Source organism: Aedes aegypti, chromosome 3 (assembly GCF_002204515.2).
Source record: "Aedes aegypti strain LVP_AGWG chromosome 3, AaegL5.0 Primary Assembly, whole genome shotgun sequence".
Classification (NCBI taxonomy): domain Eukaryota; kingdom Metazoa; phylum Arthropoda; class Insecta; order Diptera; family Culicidae; genus Aedes; species Aedes aegypti.
The window spans coordinates 3,444,513-3,472,474 of NC_035109.1; the positions used below are offsets into that span (position 1 = coordinate 3,444,513).

The window sequence follows — 27,962 nt, forward strand, 5'->3', positions numbered from 1 at the left end:
TTTATGAAAGTTTGTATAATAAGTTGAATTTTGTTCATGTATTATCATATCAATTTGGATATGTAAGCAGCGAAGTTAGCTGTATAATCTCAGATTATTTATTATACAATCTCACAACGTCTTCCGGCTTCATTCAAATCCTCACCATAATCTATGTTCTTCTTACAGGTTTAAAAAAAAAGATTGTACCAACCCAAATATCGACCTCGTACTGTATTCACCGTATTGTGTCACTCAAAAAGTGTTTCTATAAAATTTTGATTGTTGCTCAGAAAGCCGTGCATTTGAAACGGGTCGCTTTCGAGCAGTAATCAAAGTCAAATAAAACACCAACTCAACGAGGTGTCACTGTAACCGATTCCCCGTATTCTCTACTCGATCACGATGCTTAGAAAGCTGCGCAGTGAGTTTTCCTCGGCTCGGATCAAGTGTGAGAAAACGTTTGGGGAAAATTTGCCAAACACTCGCCAGTTAGTCTCGGTCAGTCAATCGTCGGAGACGAAGCTCGATCTCAAGTCGCGTCCGTATCTCCTAGGCGCTAGGTACCAGACAGCCCCAAGCAAGGAAGGCAACACATGATGCCGATCGCGAAGCTGTCCGTTGATCGTGGGGCATCTTGGAAGAACAACGGCAGTGACCAAAAAGCGTAAACATCGTTAACCGTCTTCGTCGTGCTCGTCGTCATCGTCATCTTGCGAGTGTCCACACTCTGTCCCTTTGGCGTTTTTGTACGTGTGGAAAACATTCTCGCGAGGAGATCGCGGTTTTCAAAAGTCGCCAAGACCGTGGAGCGCGCAGATCTTCTTCTTCCGCCACACAGTCACACATTGCTCTCGGCCGGCAGCAGAAGAGGAGCACGCGTGACATTAGAGAGTAGCTCCGCTGGCCGCTAGTAGCATTAGTAGTGGTGGCAGTTCTCCAGGCCACCAGAGACTAAAAATAGTACAATACGGCCTGGATTTTTGGGAGATGTCAAAGTAGCTCAGCGCGGCACGGCGTTCGGTTGCCCAGCTTTTTGTACCAGCTTGCATTGGCACTTTTTTCGGCCGATCTATTTATTGCAGAACGTGGTGATCGTCGCGACGGACCGTCAACTCGTGTTACGTCGCAACTAGTCAAAGAAGCAATTGTTCCATTCGAAGGCAGTTCTTTGGAAGGATCTTTCGTATCCTTCAACTCAAGGTGATACAAGTGTGCATTTTATCTACACCCTCATTCCCCCTCGACAAGTGCGTTGATCATAAGGACTCTCTTACCTGCTTTCACTAAATGCGTTTTACTCTCTCCTACCACCAATCCGCGTGAAGAATCAGTGATCACCAGCAAAGTGTGAAAATGTCCACTCGAAGAAGAAGCTCCGTCGATACACATGTGGGTCGACAGCAAATCCTGTGTGTTCATTAGCCAATTAGTCACCAATCAACTATGCTATGATAAGTGCGCGAGTTTCCTGTTTCTATCTATCGTTCGGTTCGATACGATTTTCGCGATTGGGCGATCAAAAGTGAACAAATCACCCACCATTACAGAGCAAATTCCTAACGGCGGGTGAGAAATGTCAAAGAGTTTCTCAGTTTTCCAAACCAAAGACGAAGACGAAGAAAGTGAACATTACATTGACCACCATTCCCCCCCATCGCCAGACCAGAGTAAGTGTGAGAGCGTATTACAGTGAGTGAAGGATAACTGAATTTCCCAGCACTTTTTTTCCGATGACACTCGATTTTTGTGCTCTTAATCGTCAATTCAATAGCAGTTATAAATAAAATTGCGCTTTATACTCAATCAAAATCTGACAGGACAGGAGTCGCCGGTATTCCCAATTTCACACAATCATGCAATTCGGAAAAGTGCATGGACAGTGGGAGCAACGAAAGCAACAATTAATAACATTGCAGTAAGAATAACATGTCGGGAAAAATATAATCAGCCGGACCTCAGAGGAAAAGAGATTTCAACACAAAATTGCAGACACCACTAGGCACTGGCACAGCACTTGGCTCGCTGATTGATGATGGGTCCACAATGAGAGATATTTTTGGAAACAATTGAAGTCCTCTCCCGATAAATGCTCGTTGTGGAGCCAAAGCGCGCAAATTTTCCTTGCTCGAGCGGGACATTGCGGGTTGCAAATTTCGCAACATGAGTGCGATGTTTAATATCGTCACCATGCATTTGAAAACAAATATGCACTTTGCAAATTTGACTAATTTTCTCAACTGACAATTTCAAATGAAGAAGATCGAGTAATTGTTAAATATGTATCATTGAAATAAAAATAGAAAAATAGTGATACGTGTTCAAAAATATGTCAAGATTTGTGTTCAAAAATGCCATGGTAAGGTCGCTTCATTCCGGTCTATGGTACCATTCACCGTGCACAAATTTACCGTTGGCTCATCTCGGTTTAGATTAGGGGGAGATCCCCCAGTGCCGGACAGCACCCAATACCGGACAAAGTCGAAACATTGAGAAATCATGGTCCAATCAAGATGGTGTATTAGAAGAAAAAAAAGCTAGTACCGTTTTGACTCATATTCTGAACACTTATGGCCAACAGTGACTTCAAATGCATCTGATTGACATAAATTAGCTGATATTTTTGTGAATTTTAATTTCTCAGCAAAGTCTAACTGTTAGCTATTGGGTGTACCGATAATAATGTTGATTTAATTAGTTTTTGTTTTTTTTTTTACGTAAAAGTATGGAACAACATTTTGATTCAAATGCCGAACATTGTGTTAATTCTGTCTCATATTCCGAACATCTTGATTCAAATCCCGAACAGCACGAATAAATCGTATCAAATTAATAATTTCGCAAACAAATTTATCTGAGCTTGTTCTACTGGTCTCAAACTAGAGAGTCATCACTACTCCCGCGGTATTAATTATACCGGGGACGTAAAAATTAAATTGCACTTGACTGCCATTTCCTTGTTATTTGATGACATATTTCAGCGAAACATTTCAACCAAATCGCCATACAAAAATGAGTGTTCGGAATATGAGTCTGTTCGGAATTTGAGACAAAACGGTATGTAGGCTAATGTTTGCGTAGAGTAACACATCCTTGAAATATGCATGCCTTTTTAAAAAGTAGAAAAGTTTGGAAATCTTCAAAAAATTTACGTATTTTCTTAATTTTGAGCTAATTTAGTAATTATTTTGAATATGAAAAAATACTTTGGATCCCGCAAGCATGATCGAACATAATCTTAACTTGATAATATGAATGTATTTTGTACCATAATTGAACCAAATATGGATAAATTGCAATTTTGCTTAAGCACCTCCTGTCCCTCAGTTTCGGACAGCTTGATTTGTTATATGATATCTTTGTAATTATTGCAACAGTGTCTCAAAATACTTTCATTTTTCATGGGTTCCGTCGACCATGGTATCAAACATGCAATAAAATTAAGAAGAATGAACATTCATAACAACATCGTAAAATGTGCTATTTTTCATCGAATATGAAAGACGTTTTTAATCGGCATCTTACAAACTAAGAAAATCTCAAATAATTCTGGTAAATGTTGCAAATGCATTGAATTGGTAATTATAAACTATTCCTATAGTGTACACATTCAATGATGTTTAAGTTTGCAGAATTCGAAGCATTTCCAGATCGTGTCCGGTATTGGGTGCCACCTTTCAAGATCGATCAATTTGATACTAAAATATTGCAATTGTAGAGATAACTTTCCGTTCTACGGTTGAACAGAAAGCTACCGCAGCTTTCACAGTACTGATTTTCTCAAAGCATCATCGATCAGTTGCGATAATACCTTGGAAACCACGCTGATGGCTGTTGTTTTCAGCCCCTTTTCAAAGCTTTGGACTCTACAAGCATACTTTGATTAGTTGGTTTCGTTCAATGATAAAATGATTTTCAAGTCTGCGGTAGAACTTTGACAGCTGCGGTAGAATTTGGCGGCTACCGCAGAATCATCATCATCAAAATGCAATGTCAAAATTCATATTTATATTTTCAAATTTATTTTTGTACACTATAAAAATGATAATATTTATCATAAATGGGTAACACGAGCCCATAAAATCAATATTTTTCGAAATATGAATTTAGTGGCTTAAGTGTCCAGTACTGGGGGATCTCCCCCTATATCACGGTTCCAAAAACTTCTGGCGTGATATACCGAAGCGTGATATGGTGAAAATGGTTTCCTTGCCATATAATTTTCATCAAAATTTTAGCATTATGTTGCAGAAGCAGAGTGAATTAAGAAAATCACGTAAAAGGTGAGTCAAAAAAAATAGATGTTGGTTGTTTAGGGTTATTTTTTAATGTGAAATGTATGAAATTCCTACAATTATTTTGGCGTGATAAAATCCAACAGAAAACCTTGCCGAAATCGAGAGTGATATACTAAAGCGATATTAAAACGAGCAGTGATACAGTTACAGTTCTAAGAGATCCTAAGAGTAATTTACAATAAAAACCGTTGAAAGTTTAAAAAATCTAAAAGCTGATTTCTTTTCCTGAACCATTCTAAAATGCTTGGCTGTAGAATCCAAATTTCTTCATTTTCACTTAACAGCATTATGTTAAGTAGTTAAAACTAGAACTATGCTAATAATAAGTAGATGAAAAAACCGAATTTAGTACTATACCATTTAATTCCACTAGAGTTTGTATCCTTTGACAGATACGCGTATTTCGACCTCAACTGTAAGGCCGTCTTCAGTGTCGTGTACTAGACTCGACTACTACTTATAGGTATTCTACTAAACAGCTCGAAGATTTATTATCATATGCTAATAATCTTAAGTTTTAAATAATTTCAAGTTTTCTTTATACTAATGAACGGTAACAGATATCATACATATTTACCAGGGAGTATTCGCCGTGCAAACATGTTTGGAACGAAAAATCATCAAGCAAAAAAAAAGTCGTGTGATCTTTAGTTTTATATCTTATTGAAAGGAGCTGCGGTGAAAGTATTTTTAAAATGATGCAGTACTGAATAATTTGCCAGTAAACTGCTAAACGTGAGCTTTAGGCTTTTCTACTAAGAATGTTAGACAAGCTTTCCACCAAAAAAACGAATAATTTTACTATATAAACTGAGTTTTCCAAATTACACTGCGAAACACGGTTTTGTCTCAAGCACCAGAATTCCACTATTTACTAAATCAAGGGTTGCTGAGTCCATTGCCGTTTTCAGAAATATCGTGGCACGTCTAGTTTTTGAGATATTGACTGTTGAAAATGCAAAATTTGACTGTTTCAGCCAACTTGCATGCAAGTTTGTCAACTTGTACGGCAATATATTTGCTCAATTTGTCACAGTATTAAAACTTCATGTATAAAACAATAATTATCAACAAAGTTCATAATATTTTCGATGGTAAAATGTTATTTTTTGGTGGTTTAGAAAAGTATTGTATTATGCCATATAAGAAAAACGAAGAAGTTTATATGAAGACTGCAAGCATGTTGAAAAAAAATCAATTTAAACTAAATTTTATTGTGAAATTTCAACTGATTTCACGGCGTGTCTGGTACAACAATATTATCACAAAAAAATAGGCATCGCTAAATCTTTCACCATTCAAAAATATAGGTTTTTAGCTTTCATTTGACATGTTCCCCAAAAAAAATCCACCGAGGGATCCCGAACATATTTTTTGTTTAATTTAAATTTTTGTTCCCTGAAGTACTTATTTTCAAATATAATCATGATAAAAGGCAGTTTTTTTCTCTCAAGCTCGATGGTAGCCCAAATTTTAAATGAAAGTTTATATAACAAAGATAAATAAGATTACATGTTGTAATGGACATAACTGTCCTATGTGATCTTGTGGATTAATATGTCATAGGACACTTATTCGTACAGTGAAGGACACACTCAGTTGAATTCAACTAATTTTCATTCTTTTACCGAAATCCACATAGCTGAGCGGTCAGAAAATTAATTTTAACTGATATGACAGCAAAAAATCAAGTTTACTCAAAACAGCTCCTTTGGGTGCCATCACCAAACGTCACTTTTACTAAGATGTCAGCAAACGACCTTTAACCGAGATTTACAACAGCCGAGATCGGTATTCTGATTTAAGTGTGTATTTGATTCTAGTGTATAACTGTTTATTTTCATGTTTAGAATAGATGGATTTTCCTTGTCTTTTGTCTGGAATTACACCCTTTGGCTTTGTCTCAATAGAGGTGTAATTCCAGACAAAAGAAAAAGAAAATTCATCTATTCTAAACATGAAAATAAACAGTTATACACTTCTCAGCTTCTCAGTTCTTTGGTTACTCCTTAACTGAGAATTTGATTCGCCAATCGTTCATTAATTTTTTTTTTATATTGTATGTAAGAAAAATATTCTGGACCGATGAGATCGAATCAACCATCCTGAAAAAAATAACGTAATCCATAACAATTTCCCGTAACTTTTCCTACAATTACATATTTCACTGTTTAATTTCGTACAAATTCAAACTGAAAACGATTGATACGAAATAGAGCTCTTGTAAACAGTTTTTACAAATCAATAATTCTTGCTGCTGTGTTGATATCTTTTTCACAATTAATATGATATACAAAGATGCTTGATTTACTATGTAGTTTGATAGTGAGCAAATAAGGGAGAGGAGATAAATCCTTCAATCTGTTGAAAACTATGTTTTTATGTAGTATGATGGTGGACTGCCGTTCTACGCATATTTGTCCCGCGGTCTATAAAGTTTACAATGAACATGTATGAGTAAGCGCAAAAGGGCAGTTGCTGTGCTAGTAGATGGACGGGGCCAGTGGAACATATAAGTTATTCAGTAAATTTTCCAATAAAATGTTCGATTCAAAATATTTTTAATATCTTATCACTTTGTGATAGCATACAGGATGCGCGGCTTTTATGTCAGTGTGTGAATATTGAATAACTGACATTATTAACCGATTGATTTGGTTTGACATGTTTTTGAAACGTCAATTCAGTATACCTTTAACCATGAATAACTTAACACCGATACAACATACCAAAATTGTGACTCTTAGAGTTGAAAATAGTCTTGCAGTTGTGTTAACTCAACCGTTATATCCTTGAAAATATCGTGGTCTACAGGAACCATATGGCTTCATTAATAAGCAAAAATTCCACATTTGAGAAACAAAAAATCTATGCAAGAAACGCCATTCCTTGACCAGGCACAAACAGCTTGTACCAGCGTTCGCGCCAAAAGAATCATTGAGTCATTTTTTTTTTTTTTTGAAGTACGAAACAGTCGATGAAATTCGATATCTTTGAAAGTTTGTTGTCTCTGCAACGGAAATTCCATGGACATCTGATATAAAAAAAAAATTATTTTGGAGATCCTAATTTGACTCCTCCTGACTTAAGTTTATGGAGCAACTTGAAAAGCAAAGTGTGTGCTAGAAAATCTTGGATTATTGGCGAGCTCAAGGCAGACTCTTCTGCCGATATCATCCCCCCAAATAGCTCCAAAAGGCAATGTAAACAGCATGCTGCGTGTAGCCCATTTTGCTACGAGCAATAAATGCAGCCAGTTGATTTATGTTGTTTTCATGAATAGCCCAAATAAATTGCAAAAGTTTAAATTAAATAAAAATACATCATACATAGAAATTGACCAACGTAAAAGATGGCACACCCTGTATTCGCTGATGTGAAGAAAGTCTTAAAAATCCACTGTGAAGTTACTCAACTCTGCGGGGCAAGTGGGCACATGAAATTTTTAATAACTTTTAATCTACCTCATAACACTTACCGTTGTCAATAATCACATAATTAATCACATTTTATGTTGACAACATAGATTATTTGAATATGGTATCAATCCAAAAGGAATATAAAATGGTAAAACTTTCTTGTTTATAAGCTGCTTACGTGTTTTAATTACTGCAGTAATTGTAAAAATGTGTTATTATTGTTATGCTTGTCGGAAAACCAATTTCACGGTAAAATTATTTTTAATGGTTTGATTTAACAGGAAATATCCTCCACAATATTCTTGTTAAATTTTGATGTTCTATGTAAAAAACATCAATAAAATTTCAATACTATTAAAAAAAAAATTGAATTGTCACTCACTCCGGGTGCCTCAATAATATGCTTAATGAGGATTTTTTAGCTTTTTGTTAAGGCTTGGGGTATAGGGCGTTTAAGAACATTCCATTTACTTTCATAGGCTATTGTAATGATGAACCATTCTACTTTTTTTAACCTCTTAATAATTAAGGTTGATTGGCAAAGAAAATTCTCAATTAATAACTAAGTACTCAACGAACTCTAAGCTGGGAAGCAGGTTATGTCCCAGCAGAGGTGTAATGCCAGATAGAAGAAGAATAAATTTAATATATTCTTTGGAAAATCTGCAGGAAACGTATGCATGAATTCAATTGGAAATGCATCTAAACAGCTTTCAGAGATTATTATTGATAAATAGAGCGATTCGTACAAATTTGTAGATGGTACAATTTTTGACTGCTATATGACAAAAATTCGGGACTAATCTCTGCCTCTTAGATACATGTTCATGAGTAATTCATTTGCAAATGTTTGGCAAACATTTGAAGTTCGTTTATTTCTTACTGATGTATTAATGTAAAAAAAAATAATTCTAAAATGAAATGAAAATCATTCTCACTCCTTCAAGGGACTAAAGTTGGTTGAAAGGAACTGGAATAGGTTTACACATGGAAGAAACCTTGTCTAGGATATACTACGGCAAGTTGAAATGGCTGGGTTAAAATGAAACGATAAGATATCATTGTACAATTTTATAGTAATGAGCATTTAAGCTACTACTTGATACTTGATACTTGATGGGCTACAATCCGCTACGTTGAATCTGATAATTCTTCTCCACTGGGCTCGGTCCTGAGCCAGTCCCTTCCAGTCGCCCTGAACGTTAAGTGCTCTTAAGTCCTCCTCAACCGCAAAAAGCCATCGTGTGCGCGGCCTCCCAGACAACCAGAAATCGCATGAAAGTTTACGTTATAACTCGTTTATTCAGACTAATTACATCAAACTCGCAAAACACCGTGGATAAACTCGTCAGATTGATAAGTTTCCTCGTTTAAAACACTTTTTTTCTGAGTTCATTTGTACATTTTACTTCGTCCCGTATACTCGTACAAAGTAGGTCGAATCAATCCGTAGCAGCTGTCAAATCAACATTTATTATCATATGTTAAGTCGCATAAGATCACAGGTTAGTTCGGTTGAATATGTATTGCATTGCACGCCTATCGCCTCCACTTTTGTACGTAGAAGGCCTTTTGCACATACAAAGCCTCCAGGTGATTTCGTTATACGTAAATTTTGGTTGTCTGGGCTGCCACGAAGTCGGCGGCCTAGTCCGGGTTCTCTGTTCAATATTATCTTTGCTTGTCGTTCTTCCGGCATACGGGCAACGTGACCAGCCCAACGCAGCCTGTCGTGTTTTATGCGCTTGACAATACCCAACTAACATTCACTCATTCAACAAACACCATTATGGCAGTTTTATCCAGCATAATGTTTTATAACATTTTAATAATTTCCATGGCCAACCTTTGTTCAAGCATTGTTCACACAAATTTGGAGTAACTTTAAAGCATGTCGTTGAATACCAACTTTATTTTTAAGCTTCAAAAACGTTTTACAAGCATTTAGTTCAGCTTTTATACGGCTGGTCCAAAAATAGTTAAAAACTAATAAAAAAAAACATATTTTTCTAGGCACTTTATAAATGTAGTGTGCACAGTTATTATGATAGTATAACAATCTTCCAATCGTCAGCGGTATGCCTTGCCATCTGAGCCATCCTAGAATTAGGTCCTAAAATGTTTAATGAAATCTTGTTTTTATTTAATAACACGAAAATGCATGTTACTGTAACTACTTTAGCAATTTTTCCCGCTCAAATAATGGCTATATCATGTTTAAACTTAAATTTAAAAATTTGGTTCATGAATGAACCTTGACACTTTTGATCATATTTGACGTTCGCTTAGTCGACAAAAACACCACAGGGGTTTTAGTTCGACCACTGGGGTTGTTCCTATCTGACATTTCGTAAGGGACACGAAAAACAAAATACACCCAAAATTTGAGTTGAAGGCAAAGGATGTGACAAAATCTAAAAAAATGTTTTTTGGGCTTAAACCAACGGAAAACATTAGAAAATTGAGTAAACATGTGTTTTTGGCCTAAACTAAAGCCTTTGGCACTAAAATTGGGACAGGGCTTTAGGACCCTATTGATGATTATACCGTCCAGTGCAAAATGTAAACTTCTCATAGCTGAATATTGACCATGTTTGAGCTTCTATTCGACAACGTTTAATCAACACATGGTACGCTGATCTACAACTGAACAAGCATATTATTCAGCTGCTGTTTAGTGCTGATCCAAGCTGAGTTCAGTCGGGTATTTTTAGCGCACAGTGAGAAAATTTATGTCGATGTTGGTCAAAATAATGTTTATTTACACAAAGTAAAATCAGTCTGAAATGATTGATCTAATTTCATAATAAGTTTTAGTCCGTTCAAAACTGATTCATAAACTTAAATAATTTTATGATTATTGATTATTTTTTTATTTGTATGTTTCATAAACCTATTACATATGCATTGAAGAAAAAGTTCTCTAGATGAATATATTTGAATCATTTGAAGGGTTAGTCCTCAGAACCCACCTGAATAGAAGAATATTCGAATATCTTGATGCGCGGGATTTTTATTTTCAGAGATGGCCAACTAAATCATTTTTCTTAGATCGCAGTATTTATTCAGTTGTAAAGAAATGTAATTTCAAATGTAGCTCGGTATAGAAATTTATTTAATCATTTCTGTCAAAGAAATTTCCACTTTTGTTGTACGGGTAAACATCCCGAGCAGGTGAAAAAAGCTTAGCAATAGAAAATATAATATGGATAACTAAAAGTGATATTAACTCGATAGATATATGATATAAAATATCTGGAAATGATATATAAAATAAACTACTAGACCAAAATTAGCATGTCATATTTAGATTCTGCAAGATTTTACCAATAGCTGCGAGCTATTCATTAAATCTCTCATCAAATTTTTCATAGGTTTAGAAGTTCCAGGAACAAAATTTTGATATTGTCTTCAGATATAGTATCTCTTATGTCAATCAAATCAATATCACGCTTTGTTTGTCAGTACTTTGCTCCTAATCAGAATACTTAGCTTAAATGTTTATTTTTGTTTTTCATAATAATTCTGCATTTCTGGAGACTGACCATATTTATTTTCTGAACAGCTATTTCAAATTTTTTTTAAGAAACAATAATTTATGAGCTTTGAAATCCATTCGGAACTCAACACGAATTTCGGATATTTTGTCCATTTCATTAAATTTAGCTGTAGTGTGATCGCTTTTACAAGGCTTATTTATTGCTGAACAATGTGTTTGTTAATCGTCATTTAGGCCTCTATTGGATCAACTGTTCTTAAAATATACTGAAGCTGAATTAGGATTTTATAAGATACTATAAGATATCTTATGTTAAACATGTGGGAATAGCTGAAGTGCGACGCAAGTTAAACGTTAGTTCGTCTTCTGAATATCCTTTTATACATATACATTTGTTTAGTGGAATATTGACTTTTCAATTGGGGGAAAAATGTCTTGTTCAGCTCATTTATAGAACAATCTTGACTAGTCGAATGAGAATCTTTGGAGACGTTTAATAAGTGGCGATTCAACTTTTGTTCATTCTAATGCATAACGTTGAACATTGATCTAAGTTTGTGTTAAAAAAGCACCTTCTCAGCTCTTTATAGAGCTAAATTTTTATTCAGCTGTCATTACCATTATTGAACAATAATTAAACATGCATGCTTGTTTGTGGCTCTGAATTGTTAGTTGGGTATCCACCTCTTTATACACTTGGTACAACTCGTGATGCCGCCAGATGTCGTTTTCTAGTTTACCGCCGAGTATTGTTCGCAGCACTTTACGTTCAAACACCCCGAAAGCTCTCCGGTCGACTTCCTTCAATGTCCATGATTCATGGCCATATAGGACAACCGGAAGGATCAGTGTCTTGTATTACGCGAGTTTTGTTTTCGTTTGCAGGCTACGGGACTTCAGCTGGTTACGGAGCCCGTAGAAAGCCCGACTCGCAGCTGCAATACGTCTTTTCACCTCGCGGGTAACATCATTATCGCATGCCACTAGTGTTCCAAGATACACAAATTCTTCCACCACTTCAAACTTTTCACCACCTAGCACCATTTCGCTACCACTAACACGTCCGGACCCACGTTGACCACCAGCTATAATGTACTTTGTTTTTGTAGTGTTGATCGTGAGCCCAATCCTCGCTGTCTCCCTCTTGAAAGGCACGAACGCCTCTTCCACTGCCCGACGGTCAATCCCGATGATGTCGATATCGTCCGAAAAGCCAAGGAGCATATGAGAACGTGTGATAATGGTACCGCTTCTCTGCACACCGGCTCTCCTGATAGCACCTTCGAGCGCTATGTTAAACAGCAAGTTAGAAAGAGCGTCACCCTGTTTCAATGCATCTAAGGTTACGAACGATGACGAAATCTCGTCCACCACCCGCACACTTGATTTCGATCCATCAAGCGTTGCACGAATCAGTCTAATCAGCTTCACCGGAAAGCCATGTTCGGACATAATTTGCCACAACTCGTTTCTCTTCACTGAATCGTACGCTGCTTTGAAATCTACAAACAGATGATGAGTCTGCAAGTTGTACGCCCGGAATTTATCTAGGATTTGACGCAGGGTAAACATTTGATCGTTGATCGGCCCTCTCGAAAACCAGCTTGGTATTCGCCGACAAAGGACTTCTCATACGGTCTCAATCTGTTGAACAGAATTCCAGACATGATTTTGTACGCCGAATTAAGGAGTATTATCCCTCGGTAATTGGCGCACTCCAGTCGATGCCCTTTCTTGTACAGAAGGAAAATGAGACCTTCCAACCAACTAGTAGGCATTTGTTCTTCCTCCCATATCCTCAATATGATACGGTGAAGGAATTCGTGCAGCTGCTCACTTCCGTGTTTGAGGAGTTCGGCCGGGAGCTCGTCCTTCCCAGCAGCCTTGTTGATCTTCAGCCCATTGATAGCTTTTTTTACCTCATCTAGCGTTGGAGGTTCCACAGCCTGTCCATCGTCATCGATTTGAATTCTGCTACCAGATCCACTGTCATTATCTCCGTTCAACAATGACTCGAAGTACTCTTTCCACCTGGCGGCCACCATTGTTTTATCCGTCAGCAAGTTTCCTTCGCGGTCGTTGCACATGGCGGGAGACGGCGCTGTTTTCCTCCGCACACCATTTACGGACTCGTAGAACCGTCGCATGTTGTTCTGTTCCATAGCTCCTTGCGCCTGAGCAATTACTGCTTCTTCATGCTCCTTTTTCTTTCTACGATGGATCCGTTTTTCGGCTGCCCTTGCTTCCTTGTACCGCTCTCTGCTCTGACGGGTACCAGACACCAGCATCCGGCTTCTAGCCAAGTTCTTCTCGTTCGTCATTCTCTGGCACTCCTCGTCGAACCAACCGTTCTTTGGTCTCCGTTGAGCAGTACCTACCACTTCTCGCGCTACTGTGCTCACCGCTCCGTGGACTGACCTTCACAAATCGCTGAGGTTGACGCTTTCGTCGATTTCGCTAATCCGTTCGTCGAGCTTTTGATGGTAGTCCGCTGCTACACCATCTGCTGACAGGCGTTGGATATTGAAACGCAACGATTGTCGATTTCTAGAACTCGAAACGGTTGATAATCGCGCTCGAATTTTGCTTACAACGAGATAGTGGTCTGAGTCGATATTAGGACCCCTGAAAGTTCTAACATCGATGACATCGGAAAAATGTCGGCCGTCTACCAAAGCATGGTCGATTTGGTTGCAAAGTTCGCCATTAGGGTGTTGCCAGGTGTGCTTGCGGATATCCTAGCGTGCAAAGTAAGTGAAACTGATGGCCATCCCCCTGGTGGCAGCAAAGTTCACTAAACGTAGGCCGTTGTCGTTGGTAACAGAGTGAATGCTCTCTTTACCAATGATAGGGCGGAAGAAGTCCTCTTTTCCGACCTGCGCATTAGCGTCGCCGATGACAATTTTCACGTCGTGTTTTGGGCATTCTCCATAGGTCTTGTCGAGACATTCGTAAAACGCGTCCTTCACGTCATCGGGTTTGTCGTTAGTCGATGCATATACGTTGATCAGGCTGTAGTTGAAGAACTTGCCCCGAATCCTCAATACGCAGATCCGCTCGTTGATCGGCTTCCACCTAATAACGCGCTTCATCTGCTTCCCGATCACTATGAAACCGACTCCGTGTTCAGCTTTATCGCCATCGCTGTGGTAGATGTTGTATTTGAAAGCGATGTTAGCGATGGGGTCTACCGCTCTGAATTCACGTTCTCCAGATCTTAGCCAACGCACTTCCTGAATTGCAGCCACGCACACGCCAACTTTTCGCAATTCACGAGCCAAAAGGCTCACTCGTCCAGGTTCATTAAGGGTCCTGACGTTCCAGGTACCGAGTTTCCAATCATAGTCCTTATTTCGTTGCCAGGTCGGTTGCCGAAAATAACGTTCGTTTCTTCTTCTTTCTCCATTTTTCGTGGTGGATAATGAATTCGGTATGCTACCTTACCGGGGTCGCGCTACCTACATCACGTTGATGGGACTGCCATCTTAGGTGTAGCTGACGTGATACAGCGTTTCATACTCAGCCGCTGGATGCCAGAACAGACGCTGTTTGAGCCGCACCTCCTGGTGTACAGACGCTCAAAACGCACCTCCTCACTCTAGCTGATGTCAGAAGGACAACAGTGCCCAGGTTGCACTACCAGCTAAGTACGCAACCCTTAGCTGGCGGTCTTTGTCATCGTTAGACCCGAGGAAGCGTGAGGTAGGGACTTGCGAGGACCAGAGCTATGTTGGACGCTCCTTCCTGGTTGTCGACTCACCCTTTTACAACCCACCACTTAATATGACATGACAATTTTCGCTTTTTTTTATGGGTCATACTGTAAATGACGGTCATGACATTTTCTTCACCCCAAATAAAAATGAAGAAGAATGGTGATCAAATACACTCAATATAATATATTCCGCTTTGTAAATTAAAAACTCAATACACTTAAAAGAACTGGTGAAGAAATATAAAACTAAATACAGTCATCTCTCCCTTACTCGATATTGAAGGGACCATCGAGTTAGGGAGGTATCGAGTTACAGAACACAAAACCAATGCAACTGCGATCCAAGGGACCATCGAGTTAGCCATGAACACCAACTTTTACTATGGTTCTCTAACTCGATATCGAAATACGGAATATCGAGTAAGGGAGAGTTAACTGTAATCATAATTCTAGGAGAACAGACAAGTTTTGAAATATTGTAAATTTAATTTGAAAATATATTCAAAACGGAATATAACACATCAAGTTCATTTTTCGTTCTATTATTTTCTGTGAATGACGGCCTTAAACAAAATTATATCATAACATGTAGAGTTTGTATCCTTTAAACTTCTCGGAAAACATTATTTAAAGGCAACTTGAATCGAAGCCATACCGTAAATCTTTGAGAGCACAAATCTGCAGAACCTACGCCATTTAGACTTGTATTTAGTAATGAGTAACGAATTAAACTAGTCATTTTATGTCTATAGATTGATTTATAAGAAAAGATAAGGAACAAGCAAAAACAATGTGTTGTCAAAATCGAACCGTGCCAAAATCAAACTAAGGACTGTTCATTTAAGTAAGTGGATACCTAAATATTAACATTTTGGTGTGAAAATTCCATAAAAACAAATAAAATATTGTTTCAGTGTGTACCCAAGTGTTTATTTTGACAGCAGACAAAAGTTGACATAAAAAATATAAATTCCAAGCGATGGGTCGAATTGACTGCACAAATGGTGTACAGAAAAACTGTCGTTCCGAGATTTGGCTAAAATCGCGAAGTGTCCAAATTGAATTTTTTCAACGCTTTGGCCAAAACAGATATTCCTGACGACGTACGATACATCCCAACAGAAAAATTTGGGAAAAATGATTTGGTATGGCAAGCAATTTGCTCCTGCAGTATGAAAATACTACATATTTCACGACGGGTTCAATCAACAGCGAAAATTACAGAACTGAATGCATTAAAAAATTGCTTCTGCCCATCTACTGAAAGCATAGCATGCCTCCATTGTTTTTGCCAGACTTAGCATCGGCTCACTATGCTTCAGCTACTTTGGAGATGCTCAAGAAGGAAAAAATCGAATTTGTAGAAAAATGATCGAATCCATCAAATTTCTCAGAACTACGCCCCATTGAAACATATTGGGCAATAATCAAACGACATCTTAAGAAGGATGGAAGAGAAGCAAGCTCCATCGATTTTTTCAATAAAATGTTGTCACAACGAACAGCGGCACAACGAAAAGTTCCGAAAAAAGTTGTGCAGAACCTTATGGGAGGTATCATGAGAAAAGTAAGAGCATTCTCCAGCAATGCTCAATAAATGCTCAAATTTATGTGAATTTGGTCGCAATCACGTTGATTTCCATGTATTTTAGGTAAACTCATGAATTTGTTCGAAAATAAACAGTTTACTGTAAAAAACACGTGTCCACTTTCTTAAATGAACAGGCCTTAGCACTGTATTAAAAAAATTGGACGGTGAAAGTTTGTTCACCCTTAAGAGCGAAATCTATGACATTTTGTCGAAAGACATTTGGTTGAAAGACATTTGATCGAATGACATTAAGTCGAATGACGTTTGGTCGAAAGTACATTTGGTCGAACGGACATTTCGTCGAATGGACATTTGGTCGAAAAGGTTTAGTTGCAACAGAAAGCGTATGATATTTGGTTGAACCGACATTTCCTGGAAAGTATAGTTGTCGAATCTAAATAGTATGAAAACAAAGGTTTACGGTTAGTCTGACTATCGTCAAGAGTTGCATTTTGTCGCTAATACAAGGGTGATTGAGTAATTGAAAAAGTATCAGTCATTTAACAACAACCTATATGCGATATTTTGTTATTCAATTTGATGGACGCTCTCTTGGTTGACCAATCTTGCGTTTTTGGCGTTCCATGCTGCTTTTTCGTTCAGGCTTGAACTGTAATTCGAGTTAGGCTAATCTTAAATGGAAGTAAGAGAACTGTTGTCGCCTCAGTCAACTCCCTTTCCCGATACAGGTCGGACTTGATTATCCAGAGACTCGGTTTTCCGGGGACTCGAGTATCCGGGACTCGATTATCCGGGACTCGATTATCCGGGATTCAATTTAAGACTCGATTATCCAGAGTTTGTTTTTTGATATTCTTTTAGATTTTAGTTTTAATGAATAAATTTTAGATAATTCGGTATTGTAACATAATATATAAATGGTTTTGTAGTTCTGGACGTAGGTAAGAAGAGGGGGTTTTAAAAAAGGATTTTTAAGTCTATGCTGGTATTTTTTTTTTTTTCTTCTTAAGACCTCTAATGTTCCTAGAAATAATTTCTGGCTACGTCACTGCATCATATAAATAAAATAAGGAAAAATAATAATATTTAAGTTCATTTATCGCTGATTTTATGTTTTCTTTTAATGATTCGATTATCCGGAGTGAAAAAAAATCGATGCTCCGGATAATCGAGCCCGACCTATACATAGAATTAGAACCATTTTGATTTTTACTTATTCAAAGCTTTTACTGCAAACTCTGTTTTTCACCCAAAGTCATCAACACTGTCAGCAAAGACATATTTGCTTGAGGAATGTTATAAAGCTGGAAGTTACATTATCCCACTTGGCCATAAGTAGAGTTACCGACACATATTCACTTCGCCATAAAGGTTTTCCTTGAAGCATTATTTTCTTGCCATGTTTTCCGCATTCAAAAATCTTACCCAGGTCCGTAAGCTCCAAGACCCTGTATTCAAAGAAAGATCCCGAGCACTCTTCCACAACAATGCACAATGCTTCCATAAGATGAAAATCAGCAGTTCATTACGAATATCGACGACATTTCGTAAGAATAATAAATAATGAAAAAATAATGTTCACATCGTTGAGTAATAAAATAACTTGTTGAGCAGTTTTTCAAAGAATGATGATATTTTCAAAGAATAATAAATTCACTAGAGCTAAATATTTCAATCAAGTAACTACTTCTAAAAATTTCATTTGAATAATCATCAAACTCTTCGATTTTGGCATAACTTCAAATTACAAATAAAAAGATGTTTGGAATTTAAAAATAAGACTCCATACAATGTCCCGTTTTTTATTCGACAACAATTGATGATTCAGATTATTCGAAAAAAAACTTTATCTTATCAACTTTGCAAAATTTTGAAAGCAATAATCAATTTTACCAAATGATCTTTCAATAAACCATTTGAAAATAAGCTTTCAACCAAATTTCCGTTTAACTAAACGTCAAAATAAATGTTCCAAATCAATTCGACCAAATGTCCATTTGACCAAATTTACTTTCGACCAAATTTACTTTCGACCAAATCTCATTCGACCAAATATCATTCGACGAAATGTCCTAAAGCCTCAGAGCGAATCATCCGATTAGTACTGGATCTGTTTCTACGCTTAGTTTACGTATAAAGAAGAATTATGAGGTAAAAGAGATAATACATTTTATGGGAATTGTAGTACTTTCGAAATTCTTCCTTGAAATTTTGCTTCTCATACGAAAAATTGCCAAGAAAATTTTCTACTGTTCTTTCTTTAAAATGAATGAAATGAAAAATAATTCGCTTAGTTTATTTTTATGTATTTTCCTCTTGGAGAAACCACTTACTTTTTGCACCAAAATTCTAAGTGGAACAGATTTTATTCTCAGCTTTGAATATCTGATATTACGTAACTTTTTCGTATTTAATCATCTAATTCCTAACTCCGCCCTTTAGCTCATTCAATACGTAATACAAAAATTTGTATATTTCATCTTTTGCTTCAATCATAGAAGAAGAATCTGGTACTATTAGATAGTTTCATAATATGTGTTTTCTCAAAAACTGTTCTTTCATCAGTAATTAAATAATATATAATAAAATATGATTCCACAAAATCAATAATTTTCATATTTTTAGAAGTAGGTACGTTATTTTATTATTAACTAGTGGTCCGGAAAACTTTGCCTTGTCACTAAGTGGGCTGTTGATAAACGCCATGAATCGTCCATCGTTCCGAAATTCCCGCTCAATATAGGGTAAATGTTCCAATAGTAAAGGTACTAAGCACGGTTCAACTTCATTTAATCCTTAAAAATTCCAGTAGCGTAATTAATGAACATATTATTCTTGTAATGGGAAGTAACGACAATTTACTTAATGAGAAAACTCATTTCATCGCAGTAACCATCGGCATGTCAGTGAAAAATAATACCTCCACTATTGATGCACTGTTCCTTTAGTTGAGGTAATTTTTTAATTTGTGGTCCTATAGTTGCGGTATTTGTTGTTTTCTTATAGGATCCTCCACTGTAGGAACACTTTACTGCAATTTTTGGTACAGATAAGAAAAGTTTAAGCAGTTTAGTGGTATTGCATCAATTTCGAAGCAATTTAAACGATGTTTTTGGCTGTTTCATGTATTGGGCCTTCCTTAGCCGAGTGGTTAGAGTCCGCGGCTACAAAGCAAAGCCATGCTGAAGGTGTCTGGGTTCGATTCCCGGTCGGTCCAGGATCTTTTCGTAATGGAAATTTCCTTGACTTCCCTGGGCATAGGGTATAATCGTACCTGCCATACGATATACGAATGCGAAATGGTAACTTTGGCAAAGAAAGCTCTCAGTTAACTGTGGAAGTGCTCATAAGAACACTAAGCTGAGAAGCAGGCTCTGTCCCAGGGAGGACGTAATGCCAAGAAGAAGAAGAAGATGTATCGATAAGCCAAAACGTCGATTGGCGGTGTCGGATCTGCAACTAATTCAATAAAATCAGTGTATTGGCACTACCGTAACTATAGGAACACCCACAACTAATGGATCAGTTACCCTACTGTGCTTTTTATACACACAAACACGTTGGAATACTTTAGAAACATAATCTTGGTAGAATTTTAAAAATCCGATAGCCCGTTTTCAAGCAAACATACAAACACCATTAAAAATGCAATGGAGATTTTAAAAATCAGAAGATACTTTAAGAATAAATGAAAATGGATAAAAATGTTGAAAAGAAAAGAAAGATATGAGTAAAATTCATCAGCGTATATTTTTAAACAATTGCTCAAAACGTGGCTATATAGATGGAAAATTATCTTTAAATTGGAACTAAATTGTTATGTTTAAAGGGTTAAACAAAAGCTCTGTTCTGTAACTTTTGTATCTAAAGAATTGAAGAGTACAAAAATTTATTTTTTGTATAGCTTTATGATGAAATTATTTATTGATATATGTTTATTTTGTATTTTTCGTATCTTCCTCAACGCTACCATAAACATTGTTTTACTAAACACATCTCAAAATTGCGTAACAATGCAGTATTTTTAGTCCCATCAATCTTGGAATTGATGCAATCGCACAGTTCAAAACCAATAAATTTCCACCGAAGAGACGGCACGCAACGTTCATATTCCGACAGTTACAGCCAACAGTGTTTGCCATTTTTCCATCTCCCCAGAAGAGAGCGCTCTTCCTGGCTGGCCAGTTTTACTACTTCGCATTAGTTTTCCACTCGCGGTACTCTTTGTGATCTTCGAATGGGGATGGTGGTTCAAAATGCACCAGCTGAGTTCAGTCCTTTGCGTGTGTAATAGAACTATATGATTGGAAATATAGGATTGGGCGCTTTTTAAGGCATGTCTGCACACTGATTCAAAATTACACAAAATGAGTAAGGTACCGCGGGGCAAGTGAGAATCCGGGGTAAGTGGGACGTTCCGTCATAGCTCACTTAGGAAAAGTTTTTCATGGGGGTATTCGTCTAGAAAGTTGAAGATACAATGACAAGGTATGTATTAAGTACAAAAATACTTTTATTTTAATTACCATGTCGTTCATGTAACAGTTGTCAATTTAGTGCTATTTTCAACTTGCTTGATAAATTGTGACACGTTTTACGTTTTGCATTGGCTCGCAAAAAATAAATGTGCTATAAATCGAATATCCATCAGTAAGCTACCATTTTAAGTATTATTACAAGCTGCTAACGATAAACCGGTGTTTTGTTTTCATTTCATATGAAATGTCTGATGGTCTAACTTACCCTAAAATATGTTCATACCTGGGGTAAGTGGGACCTATCAAAACAAGCACCATAATCAAAACTTTTCCTACATGTTTCAAACATTTTCTCATAGAGTAGCATTAAAACATTCAAACAAATGATTTTTATCAAAAAAGATCAATCTCAACTTACGTAATTGCATAAGAGGGAGAAAAAATGTGTAATTCTTCTATATATTTTTTATTTATTTTTAAATTTTTGAAATACGAATTCAAAATTGAACAAAGACTGGGATGGAATTTGAAATGTATCATGAGAACGATTACTTTTTTGTTTTAATGGAACTTTAATAGTTATTTCTACCAAATTTAGTAGTTACGGAAAACAATTCCACCCCATTAAGTGGTTTTCTGCCATGCATATAAATAATAACAGAACATATTACAATTTCGTAAATTATTGAAAGTTTATGTGCTGCTTTTAATTAATAACTTATAAATGATATATTTTGAACGAGTTTTATTCCTTTTAACACTTTTATGGAGGATTTTTCAGTTAATATTAAGTGTGACGTGACATACTATTAAACACATGTTTTCTTCCTAAAGCGTTACGTATTTTATGATTAATCCCTTATGTACATCAAAAATGTACTCAAAATTATATATCTATGATTTATCAATCCTATTATTGTAATGGTTGACTTACTGATGTGGATTGACGCATGAAACTGGATGTGTCCCACTTGCCCCGTTTGGCGAGGTAACTGCGTCTAATGGCTCATTCTAAAACTTTCTTCTAAAGTTTTAACAATTTCGAAATTATTCGACCAAATTCATGCACACACCAGCAAATGTGTTGCCAAAATGTGATGGTGTTGTTGGATTTGAGAAATATTGATATATCAAAATTTTATGGAACAATTTGTTTGAACTATCGTTTTTTTATGTCCCACTTGCCCCGGGGTACCTTAAATTTACACAAGAGAAAACTCTTTTACCATTAGTGATAATTTGCACATCCTAAAAATCGCTCCTGTGCATATCTCTCCTTCTTTATCCTTAATTTCATGCCAAACAGTTATGCGTAACAATAAATAGTAACTACATAAGTTTCACAATTTCAGAAAAAGTAAACGAACAGAACACTGCTGCTACTTTAAAGAATGTGTATACATTGTAGTTAATATATGTTGCCCTAAAATAGTCATATTTAGTGTAATTTTAGTGCAGAGAACTACAGTATGTAAAAGTATCAATTTATTTCAATGACATTCCATACGCAAACCCCATGGAGACGCATGGTTATGTTGAATATTGAACATGAATTTATATTTTTTTGTATTAACAACACTTTACACCAGAAAGGTGCATTCGTGTCAGATAAATATTATTATGATCAGACTTAAAATACTCGGAACATTGTGCATTTCCCTCCATTTTTCTCTATATTTTAATCATCGTCACACAATCTCCTAAGCCCAAGCTGACACGACACACCGTGACGAAAAATGGACCTCCTGCTCCCCAGGCGAGCGCCAGCAACAGCCGTGCTCCGAGATTCCATGGGGAGAAATATCATTGTGTCGCGTAACCTCGATAAATCCCATTACCGCAGATCTTCTTCGGGTGCGATCATCAATCTTCCACACATCCATCTCACATCACTGGGCCCAGAGCGGACGACGAAAAGAAAAATCGAAACAGAAAAGTGTCCAAGTTGATCACCTTTTTCTGCTCGATTTCGGCTCGCGACCGTCGGAATGGCCAGCAGAGAGTGGTTGTAGGGTAGGTGTGCCAGTATTCACCAACCAGAGGAAAATTGTTTATTTCGCATCAATTAGAAGACTTTTGAATACAGTGAATAATTTAGATGAAAGCTTTCAATCCATGTTCAGCAGGAAAGTTATAAGAACGGGTCGAAAACCAATATTCGCCATGGTTTCAATTTTGGTTCCTAAATTTGCCACCCGCTTTGATTTTTTATAAGGGGAGTTTTTCTTGTTATTTTCTCTGAAAATTGTGAGGTTTCTATGAAATTTGCCTCATTATTTTAAAGTGATTCAAAGAACCCTCAACGGTTTATTCCTATTTAAACAGTATATTATCGGAGTAGACGAATACAAGTACTATAGCAAATATCGGTGCATCTACCCTAATTGGAAGTCCCTAAAAATATCAGCCACCAGCCAATCCGATGGATACAACGGATGGCACTTCCTCGATTGTTGGAGAGCACTGTCCTAGTGTTTGTGGACGACTGTCGACTGTCCACATACCAGTTAGTTATCACCATCTTTTGTTGTTTGAAGCGATTTATTTTAAGAAATTCTATCAGCAGTGGTACCAATTTTCAACCAGCAGCGAGAGTATGGAAAATTTAAAAATACAAATCCGCCGCTACTTGGCTGCTACTGATGATCGCGAGAGCGGAGAGCTCGGCAGTGACTGTGTGCCCTGTGTCCGTGTTTTCGTCAACCGGCCGATGGTTGGTTGGTCCCTTGTCGTCGTACACAAAAGTAAACCAGTGGAGCGAAAACAACATACCGATCCTCCGAAAGGTAGAGTGACCAGAAGACACTCCCTCACCCTAAAGCACAATAAGTGTAATTTTATCAATCTAAGGTACACTAAGGCAAACACACTTAACTATTCTAAAATAAATAAAAGTGATTTGACTTCACGATAATTATTGTTGAAACTTGTAAGTTGACTTATGATTTGTGTGGATACTACTAAAAATTTTATCAATTTCTCAAACATACTACATGAAATTCACTACTAAATTGGATGATATGTAGTTATGAAGGGTGTGCCTAAAATTTCATGCAAGGACAAAAATTGACATGTTTCGAAAACATTTGATCATAATAAAGCTGAACTTGTAGTCATGTTTGATAATGGAACAGTTTCTTTAGTGATTGGTAGGAATATTATTTCAAAACGTGCTTCTTAAATAATTCATAGATGAAACCTGAAATGGTTAAGTCACAAAGAAGAAAAAGTGTTAAATGTTCAATGAAACCATAATTTGACTGATTCATAAGTCATGATTTATGGAAAGTATTTTTGACTGAGTGAATGGAGAGGTACTCGGTTGTGTTTCTTTTCTTCAATCACTTTCAAGCATCACGTCCATTGTTCATTTATTTCATTTACATCTAAACAGATACCACTGAATCAACAATTTCACGCCATAATACTCGGTTCGTGACCGCATTTCTCCATCCTCGGTTCTGCCCCACGCTCGCCAAATCGATGCGCACTTGATCCGCCCACCTAGCTCGCTGCACTCCACGCCTTCTTGTACCAACCGGATCCGAAGCGAACACCATCTTTGCAGGGTTGTTGTTCGACATTCTTGCAACATGACCTGCCCATCGTATCCTTCCAGCTTTGGTCATCTTCTGGATACTGAGTTCGCCGTAGAGTTGGGCGAGCTCGTGGTTCATCCTTCGTCGTCACACACCGTTTTCCTGTACACCGCCAAAGATCGTGCTAAGCACCAGACGTTCGAAGACTCTAAGTGCTTGCAAGTCCTCCTCGAGCATCGTCCCCGTTTCATGTCCGTAGAGGACTCGTAGATGGGGCATATTCCTCTTCCTTCCACTTCTCTGGTAGCTGTTCTGTTTCCCAGCCTCTTTGGGCCAATTTTTATGAGTTCAGCTCCGATACCATCCTTACCAGCAGCATTATTGTTCTTGAGATGGTGAATGGCATCCTTAACCTCCCTCAAAGTAAGGGCTGGTAGGTTGTACACCAAAAATGCAATAAAACTACTGTATTTTGTTAACTAACTTCAGTTCAATTATCCACTTTGCATTTTTTCACCGAAATCGCAAGGACGAACACGATTTGAAAGAAATGCATAACGATCGACACCAGTCACACCTTTTAATGATACAAGTATCTTCCCGCCCCTCTGTGTGACTTACATAGCCGGGCACTTAATTTCACTATGGAAAACCTTCTTCACTGAAGGATTTCATTCCAATCACAGGTCGTAAAACTTCTATAATTCACGAAATTTAATGAAATTTCCTCACCGACCGCGTAAAACTGCTCGACGTAAAAATACGGTTCCTTTGATTGTGTTGTTTTTGCTGCACTGTGAGCAAATGCCATATTTGTACGATCAAAAGGAATTGTGTTCATGTGTTTTGGCAGAATTTTGATGACAAACAATTAATTTTTAAGAAAAGTATATTCCATCATGCTGAAGGAATGGAGGGAGATGCCCCCCCCCCCATTCCAGTAAAACATTTTATTATAGCATTGATATGTTGTGTTTTGACCACTCAATATATCACAGTGAGCCGTAAGTTGTGAGACGAAATTGGAAACTGATTGTGACAGATATGAAAACGAAACGACGAATTGAGAATACGGCAAGATGCATTTTCTTCGCATTATTTCCAAAAAGAGATCAAGATTTATCAAAATCTTATTGTACAATGCTAAAGCCGTTTTAAGGAAAAATTGTTTGGCATCGGTTTGCATCGGCATTGCATTGCTTAAAACGATGGATACTACCACATCAAACTACATCTCGGCTCGCGGCACGAAGCCGTTGCGGGATGCGTTGAACTTCTGATAGAACTTTCTTGAAACCGGTACAGCTGTTCCCTCTCTTCGCATCAGATATGGACGACTCACTCAAGAATCATTCAAAAGTGTCGACTCTCAAAAATGAGTGAACGAGCCACGATTCTTTTCAGAAGAGTCACAATTCACTAGCACTGCTATTTTCGGAAGGAAGTTCAAGAAATTTACAGGGATAACATTTTTGAGCTGAATTTATCATTATCAGCTGCACTAGACATGTATGAATATTTTACGTAGCTTTATACATAAAAAAATATAAATCTGCCGAGTCCCTTGGTGCAGCATGTATTCTTCTCCTCCAGAATCTGTCTACATTCATCGTCGAACCAATCGTTCCGTCGACTCCGTCCCACGTACCCAGCTCGCCCTCTTCCGGTAATGCAGCCTCGAGGTGCTGCGCGTATCTGATTACTTAAGCCGCTCTTGGCCATACCGGGGCGGCCGTCGGTACCGTACGTTGTTAACGCCGGAAGTTTTGGGCACAGTTGAACCATCACCAGATAGTGGTCAGAGTCTATGTTAGCGCCACGATAGGTTCTGACGTCGATAATGTCAATAATTTTAGCATCACATCCAAACTAGATAATTAGATTCACAATTGTCACCCATAAATATATCAACACGCTGTATACTTACACGGATAAATCAGACTACCCAAAAAAAAGTTCTTTTAACTCAAATTTGAGTAAACTGCATTTAATTTTACCCAAGGTTTTTTGTTTTATTGCAATGTTGCAAAACCAGAGAGAGACGCACCGACTTAACGTTGATTGTCCGTGGAATAAGCCAAGTTTGGATTCTTTCGAGTTTACCTAAATTTAAGTTATTTCAACCCACTCAGGAGACTTTGAAAGCTAACGCTTGGTAGAAATTTGTTGGCACTGAGTTGATTTTTTCGCTGTTGTCAAACGAAAACTACCTACTAAGAGCTACATGCTAGTTAACCTAAATTTGGTTTATCCCACAAAACAAACGCATTGAATCAAAAGAAGTCAAAGTAAGGTTGATTTGTGGCTCCGTATAGGTACCATGGGATGAGGCCGCAATAGGTCCTTTTTATAATGATCGCTCATAGTGCGACGCTTGGAGGGTTACCATATTTGCTCTCACCAGAATGAGTACATTTTTTCAACTCTGTGAAAGAGTACTAAAGAGTACACATGACCTGTCCTGAACAATTTGAACACTGGACAATGGTTCAAAAAATTCAATTCAATTACAATTAGGTTTGTTAGGAAAATACTATTCCCAACTTTTTATTATTGATTTCATAAAATTTAACCCTAATATTTTTCACCAATCCTGTAATATGCTTGCTGGCTATATTGCCTATTGACTTTAAGCGAATCAATTTATTGAATCATTTTATTTTTAACAATTACGTTTACTATACAGAAAGTCGTTCGGCTATTTGTAACAATATTGTCTTTCAAACAAAGTTTGTTAAAAAAACTTTTTTAGTATTTAGCAAAAATGTTCTTAAGAAAGTTTAGAACAATATATGTTTTCAAAGAACTGAGAAGAGTGAAACGTAGATCCGAAAAGAACCTCAAGCATTGTCTTCAATTCAAGTTTTATTAACGATTTGTTAAAGCGTTGTGAAAGTTTTGAAACTTGGTTTATTTAAATGTTCACTTTTGTGTTTTCGATACTATATATTAAAGTTAAACCTTTCCACTTCCATAGCTTTGTTCAAAAAATGCAACGACGCTTCTAGGAAAGCGCTTGACCAAAAGTTGCTTCAAGTAGTTTAAATTATTCAAAATAAATTGTTTTTGTATTCTAACTGACCTTTCTTAGTTAAAAGTTAATAGTTGATTGATTGAATATCAATAGTTTGACCATTTACTGTGTTGATCAACTTATATTCATTTCTCTCGTCGCTCGCTTGCGATTCTATCCATCATATTCTTTCACTTTCAGTACTCTCTTCCACTTTGAGTAGTATCGCTTTCACCGATAAAAGCCAGTAAAACCTCATTATGATAAAGCCATGCGGTGAATAAAGTTTGGAAATAAAAGAAATTTAAGTTGGGTTGATTTGTGGATTCGGTACCTTCAATGTGACAGGTCCGGCCTTTTCATGTGACAGGTCCGTTTATGCATTTGTTTACATCGGTGAAGGACCGGTGCAAACTAGAGATGGGCAAAAAGAATCGGAGCCGTTTAAAAGATCTGGATCAGTCAAAATA

The 27,962-nt window shown here is 37.2% G+C and overlaps 1 protein-coding gene across 2 annotated transcripts in view; it reads left to right on the plus strand.

The window, feature by feature from the left end:
- Positions 1-476: 476 nt before the first annotated feature.
- Positions 477-27,962, plus strand: part of LOC5575370 (protein abrupt) — a 110,416-nt gene continuing 82,930 nt past the window's right edge. For both annotated transcript variants that reach the window (XM_021850358.1, XM_021850359.1), the window contains exon 1: positions 477-1,182. The gene's annotated coding sequence lies outside the window, so the exon portion shown is untranslated. The remainder of the gene's footprint in view (positions 1,183-27,962) is intronic.